General features: G+C 32.9%; 1 long non-coding RNA gene across 1 annotated transcript; it reads right to left on the minus strand.

Moving 5' to 3' along the window:
* Nucleotides 1-1,950: 1,950 nt before the first annotated feature.
* On the minus strand, nt 1,951-4,554 carry LOC132725067 (uncharacterized). The gene is made up of 3 exons (XR_009624999.1): nt 4,199-4,554; nt 3,060-3,162; nt 1,951-2,800 (listed from the first exon to the last, which is right to left on the minus strand). It is a non-coding gene; the product is annotated as an uncharacterized LOC132725067 (long non-coding RNA).
* Nucleotides 4,555-7,732: the final 3,178 nt, after the last annotated feature.

Genomic DNA, 7,732 nt, shown 5'->3' on the forward strand with positions numbered 1-7,732 from the left:
GTTTGTATTGATCTAGATCAAGCAGGGTGACAATGTTCGATCCTTGGGAGCTGGTTCCAAAGTGTGATACAGTGGGGGAAGAACGAGAACTTATGGTAGTCTGATGTAACCTTTATTTTCCTAAGAGAGAGGGCCCCGGGTGCATATGTCTAGTTAGCATAGATGGAGTTTTAATTTAGGTGGGAAGGCTAATGGCTAATAGATTATGGTAAATTAAAAAAACAAAAACAAACATAATACATGTAAGTCCAAAGTCTAGTCTGCGATGCTCGAGAAAACGCCAGCCAAGATCTTTCTGCATGGCTGTAACTAATGACAAGGGGGAGTAATCCTGTTTACCCTGCGTATCGCTCGTCTTTGGACCATCTCTATTTTTTGGATGTTTGACTGTGTGTGGGGGCTCCAAACAGTTGATGCATATTCTAGCTGGCGTCTTACTAGGAATTTATAAGCTAGTTGTTTTACTTTTTCATTTTTGTATTGATATTTCGTTTTATGAAACCTAGGGTTATATTTGCATTTGATGTAATTCTTGAGATGTGTGTGTGTGTGTGTGTGTGTGTGTGTGTGTTGTAGTTTAGGTCTGCAGACATGTCAAGGCCAAGGTATTTTGAGCTAGGAATTGATGTTAAAGCTTGGCCATGAAGGAAGTACTTGTTGTTGATGACTTTTTTGTTTTTAGTGATGTGAAGGACTTGACATTTTGAGGGGTTGAATTCCATGTCCCACTCCTTTTCCCAGATTTGCATGTTATTGAGATCCTCCTGTAGGGATTGTGAGTCCGAGGTCGACTTAATAGTAATGTAAACCACAGTGTCATCTGCAAAAAGGCGATTTGAGACTAGAATTACTTTTTTACACTATCGTGTCCCAGTGCATTTTATCGCCGTGTCAGACGCTCAAGGTGACGTTGTAGACAAGACCGAAGATTGCAGCGATATCGAAAATATTTATTCGTAAGTATACAATTTCTCTCTCCAAGAAACACCAATAAAATATTTCATTACAAAAATTGAATAGCCAATCAAATTACAGCTTTCATATCTCGTTGGACATAGTAAACAATATGGCCGACTTGTTTGATTTTTGAAAACCGATATAAAATATATTCAATAAATAACGAGTTTTTCTTTGCCTAATACAGAGTAGAAGGTGACAAGAAAGTAAGTTTAAAAATTATTTATGTACGTACCATTTTCCAATTGTAAACATCACTGCTAGTGAGAAAATTTTGACTTAAAAGTTAAAATACACTGATAACAGTGATAAACAAGCTTCGACATGTTTCTCCCTTGACTTGATTCGAACTTATAATGCACTCCTGAAGACCTATTGCCGTCTTAATACTTCCCCATGTATCATGTTATAATTTTGCTATCTTATGCTCATCACTCTTGAGCCGGACAATGATGATAACATATCAAATTATAATAAATTTAATGACAGACCTGCAAAGAAAAATATTGGAGACAGGGTTTTTTCTCAGGATTTTGGGAACTTTACCCATACCCATGGAATTTGGAATTTCAACTATATTTTGTTAAAAATTGGGAAAAAATGCATGACTGAAAATTTGCAGTAATTAAATAAATGCAAACAACCATTGTCTAAGATGGCATTTTCAAACATTTAAGAACTATAACAGTGAAGAAGCCCTTATTTTCAAAGATTTTAGAGTTTTTATTCAACATTTTTATTTTGCAACTTTCAATTGGGAATTTTTTCCTGTGGATTGGGAAAATAATATACTATTTTCAATTGGGAATATGACCGAATATCGGCTATAAAACAAGCCCAAAAAAATCCTTGGAGATGCAAATTATTGACTCATTTACACAAATGTACATTGCTACTGATTTATCTGGTTGTCCATTCAAATATAATTATTTTGTAAACCTTAAAAATCCTCGGGCCAATTATTAATTTGTAGGAAGTGGGTAGCTATTATATAGTCCAACTACCCAGCAAACAAAAGACGTTGTACCAACGTTGTACTGACGTTAGACCCTGACGTTGGGTAAACGTTGGCAGAAGGTTGGATTTGAAAGTTTTTTAGACGTCAGAAACCGACGTCTATACAACGTCATAAAATGACCTTTATCCAACCTTTTCTGACCATAATCCAACCTTTTCTGACTATTATCTGACCATAATCCAACCTTTTCTGACCATTATTTGGACATAATCCAACCTTTTTCTGACCATAATCCAACCTTTTCTGACCATTATCTGACCATATGCCAACCTTATCTGACCATATTTTCTGACCATGATTTAACCTCATTCAAAACTTTTGGAATATGATTTTTTTCATTTTGAAGCTCTTTAATAGGATTAATAAATAAGCATTCTTATGATTTTAGCAATTTATTTTATACTCGGAATCACAAGTACAAAACAAGAAATGTGGTACTATAACAAATGCAAGATTTACATAATATTTTTTGAAACTATTAAACTTGACGGTATGTACTTTAATAACGCTTCACGTATTAATTAAGCATGTTTTAGAAATAAGATAAACAAAATCCTTCTTGAATATTAACACTGACATTTTATATAGCAAACATCCATGCATGTTTTTTTTCTTATATCACCACTGAACTGATCACTCTGAAATTGGGATTTTTCAATCATCTATCCAACTCAATATTCTGAATATTTTGTTATAACTATAAATAGCAATGTTCATGTATCTTCATTAGTATTCTAGCTTCTTTCGTCCTCCTACACTATGTCGATCTGGGGAATACTTTAAGCGTATCTTTACCGTCTCCAACCTGAGATCTCATCACACTTTCTGAAATTAAAAAAAATAAAATAATCAGTTACAAGTGCAAGAAATAAATCACTTATACATATTATAATTAAACGAAATTCTAACAAAACTCTCCAACTACTTAAAAAGATACTTATTATTTTTAATTTAGTTTAAACCATGTAGTTTCGTGTACCTACTGTATATATCTATTAATTTTGATAAAAATGGCTTCGTGAATTTCATTATAAAATCAAGGGTAATAAGATCACTGTATTTTCTATAATATTTTGAAATATACCTGTCACAAAATCTTGGTAGGTTTTCATTTTTCTTTTCCTCTAAATATTTTCATCTTCCTCCTGAACTTTTGACACATGTTGAATTATCATAATTTTCACAATCTGAAAGACGAAATATAATCGTTTTAGAATTTAACCATGTGGTGGAAGGATGTTTGTCTAATACAATAGGCAAAATCCAATTACTATTAATCTTAGTTAACTCACAAGCGCATGAAAAACTGATATAACAAATACAAAAATGAAATTAATTCTACTCCCGCAAAAATTGATATTGTTATTTTTTATATTCAATGTACTTTGTACAAATGCTCATACAACATCAAAGAAATTCACATGTTACTGTCATTTTTATAGATATCATCTCTGCCCAGCATGATCTGGTCTGCTAAGTGTATATAGGACAGACTGGCTTAGTGTAAAAACGTTTTATGATACGAGCATACAACTTGTTGATAAGCAGGCTAATTAACAAACTATTACTTTTATTGATTTATAACTATGATAATGTGTTTTCTGATTGATAATATGTTGTTTGATTACATTAATAAAAAGATAGCTAGTCAAATACAATGTGCTTTCAGATATATCTTACCAAAGTCGTATCATTAACATGTATCAAATGCCATGAATCATTATCATAATATATATAAGAAACACATGGTATGCTAACAGTATGGGTAAAGTACTTCAATTAACAACGAGTAGTTTAACAACTACACAGATATCAAAATCAAACTGCATCTGATACATGTGTAAATGACTGGCCCCTCATATAAGGGAAATTCATGTTGATAAGAAATAAGAGGAAATTTTATTTACCAGCATTTGAATAATAAGAGTCTTACGTACTGCATTTAACTTTTTATTGATTAAATTAATTGCTAGGATATTTCCTACCATTGATTGTGCATTTATTTGGCATGGCGATATAGTGTGGGAAAAATGATCCGATTATACAGACTGTTAGCTATAGCAAATGATAAAGTGTTCTTACGTGGAAACAAAAATATTTATCTCGCGAAATAACGTTACATTAAGTTTTACAAGTCAAACATTTCAATGATCAAATAACCATCGAATCCATGCAAACATGCGGTAAATTAGCATTGAAAAACAATATATAATGTTTGCCTACCTTTTTCTTTTGTTTGGAATATACAACTTTGTCTGTCAACCCGTCGTTTTTTTGTTCGCCAATACAATTGAATTTCAAATCCGATAAGTCGCAAATTCGAATTTACTAAATTATTTACCACTATAAAATGAAGCCCTCAAAAATGATAACAGCTTCATTGTAAATTATATAAACACTTCTTAGACTAATTCGAGGAGATTAGATATAATTTAAACGAAAATAGAGCAAATATATTTCATACTGATCTGCGACTATCCGTTTACAGAGCGCCACCTATCGAATATCGTACGTTAGCCACCCACGTGATACTGTTGTTTTGATGGAGAAAATAAATATATAATGTTCCCTTTCTAAACTTAAACTTACAATTCTCGCTGTTTATGCTTTCATTTATATATATATTGGTTTCATAAATTAAATTCACCTATTGTCAGATTACCGACCAAAACCCGACGTCGAGTCGACGTCAAAATGAAACGTCTGTTAGACGTCGGGGATTCAACGTCGATTTGACGTTGTATGAAGGTCACCGACGTCGCGACCAAAATTCAACGTTGATCCAACGTTGGGTCAACGTCGGGTGTTTGCTGGGTAGAGTGGTTGGACCAATGCTCGGCGCATACCAATGCTCGGCGTAAAAAATATTTTTTTTAGAATATCTGAAAATGTCTAGAGTTATCTCCAATTTAGGTCACTGGTGCTTTTATTTACATCTTTCACCATTTTATCCTGGAGTGGTTCATTGCTGGTAAAGTCACGTGACAATGCTTATAGCAGACGAACAACCGTATGTAATCCCCAACATATAAATTATTAAAATCTTTTAACACTAGAGTTCTGGGGCTGTAAAATTTAAACTAAAAGTTGGGTACTTGTAAATGTATGAACCTAATTTGGTTGTTACAATTTATTCAATATGTTTCCTTCATAAGATAAAAAAGAGATTTCATTCGAAAAACAATCCTGCATAATGTAGAATTGTACGCCGAGCTATGGTACAATTTCATGCAAACCACTCTTGTTTATCCGGACTATCTATAGCTCCAGCCATGCACATCATTATGTGATTAGCGGATTTTACAGAATGGCTATTTAAAACAATATCATCGGTCTTGAAAATGGACATATAACATTGAGGTTTGTTGACGTTGATTTGAATTTGCCATATCAAATATAGTATTTTTACGCCGAGCATTGGTCCACCCACTCTAATTGTACTGCATGATGTGATATTGTGCTACTTTCGTGTCTGGGCAATATATCGCCTCTACAAAAAAAGCAAGATTCTGCCCCAGAATGAAAAGATCTCAGAATCAAGCTTTTCATCTCAATATATTTTGACTAGGTAGCCATACTCAAAGGGGTACGGCTCATTGAATGTTCACAAAATATGACTGTGTTTGATGGTATAAAACATTTATAAATCCTAAGTCAGAAATGAATTCTAAGTCCATTCCCATTACACTATACACTAATATATATTTGGCCATGAAGTTTTTTTTTCATAAACTTTAATCATTAAAACTTGTGATTTCCAGAGAAAAACACTTCCCACCAAAGCCAAAAATAAATGTATATTATGTAATTGATATTCAATAAAATCTTCGTTTAGAAACACAAGTTAAATTGCATATTCATTATTGTTTTAGGTTATTTATTTTAAAAATGCTGCAAGGCTAGCCTCAACAGTGTGTAAAGACTAGTCATACGCGGCTAGAACTTTTGGCTAGCAATAAGCGCCTGTACAGCCAGCTACAGCCAAATTTGTAACTGGCGTTCCAACCTGTACCTTTTGATTTTTAGGGAACACTTTAAACGTTAACACAATACAATGTAGCAAAGCTGTTTGAAGACAGAAGTTGTCCTTTAATTTATAACAGAATTATGAACAAGAAGTCTTATTTATAGATAATATGAAAGTAAACAAAGCTTATGGAAATCAGATTGAAAATCAAAGGCCGGCATAGAGTCTCACACAACTCGGCCACTATTTTGTCAAGTTTTCAACCATTTCACTAGCTTGAAACAAGTATGAAGCCAGTTCATGTCCTGTCCCTTGATTACTGTAGGATTAAAACATGTCCCAAATTAAAGATTATCTTATTCTTGCCATTGAAACATCAATTTACCTCCTGAAATGTCTTTGTGATTCCAATAACAGTCAAATCATGATGTTTTGTCTTAAAATTGTGATAATTTGAAAACAACAACAACAACAACAACAAAAAAAACAAAACATTTGCATAACATTTTCTATGTAATTGTCTAGCAAATAAAAGGCCTGTTTTAGAATTAAAAGCAATTTTTTTATTTTGTGACAATGTGTCTGACTTCAGTTTCATTTTAAAATGTCACTAATTTTTTTTATCACCAATCAAAGATTTAATTGCCATTCCTTAACTTTAGGGAAAATAAAATGGTATTTTTGCAAAACTTGAAAAAAAGGATGAAAAGACTTGATCAATGTAATTACTGCAAACTAAATTTTAGGGGAAATCTACATGATTTCTAAGAATTTTACAGAGGGGAAGAGACCATGCTAAAATTAGAAGGAAGAAAAGCCCTGATTAGGCCAGCCAAAGCTGGAGGCAGTTATCACACATTATTCAAGATTTTCTAGCTTCTATAGTAAAGGTCATGTCATTTGAGAACCCAATTTTTTTCCCACATATTTTACAACCGAATAAAGGCTGTTTCCCCCAGCACAAAATAGGTATATTTTCTCCTAAAATGCTATTTTTTCCCCTGAAATGCCCTGTGCACATTCTTCACCAGAACCATGACTTAGCTCACTTATATCAGCTAGAAGATAGATAAACTGAATTGTTAAGAATTTAAGACAGAAAAAATAATCACTGAAGAAAAAGGTTGAAATGCAGAATTAATGCAGAAGCTGTACTCTTGGAAAATGAATAGTAATCATCACTAACAGGTTAACTCCTTATAAAATTAAAGAGTTAATCTGTAATTGCGCTAAGGGGAGGAATTTGTTGATGCTTTACTCATGCTCAGTTATAATTTGAGTAACATTTCTTCCAATTAATGCACTGTACAAGTTTGCAAATAATAAAATGGGGAAGAAATGTAAGTAGTTGGTAAAATTGGTAAAGACCACATTCAAAGCCCTTGCTGTTAGGCTAACCCTTTATCAATATAGTTGATTGTCTTCTAGTAATCAATTTGTCTGGAATTCAAATTAAGATATTAAATGATAACATATATATTCAAACTATGTATATCTATTTTCTAGAGGAAGGATGTCAACTATAAGTGACCTTAGTGTACCAGATATTCCACCACTGTCTCCGGGTAGTAGTGTATCTACAAGATTACAGGTAATTATGTTCATAAAACCATTTTATCACATACCTGTGTTGCGAGTCTGTAAAAGCGGTATTGCACGGCCGTGCATATGTTTTGACATGACTTCATTTGCGTTATACACATAGTGTAAAGACGTGCTAAATGTTAGCTTAACACTACAGGCAGGTCATTGAAAAATGACTCTTTTTCACTTTAAACACTCTTTATTGG

Source organism: Ruditapes philippinarum, unplaced genomic scaffold, assembly GCF_026571515.1.
Source record: "Ruditapes philippinarum isolate M1 unplaced genomic scaffold, ASM2657151v2 ctg22374_1_1_1_1, whole genome shotgun sequence".
NCBI classification, from domain to species: Eukaryota; Metazoa; Mollusca; class Bivalvia; order Venerida; family Veneridae; genus Ruditapes; species Ruditapes philippinarum.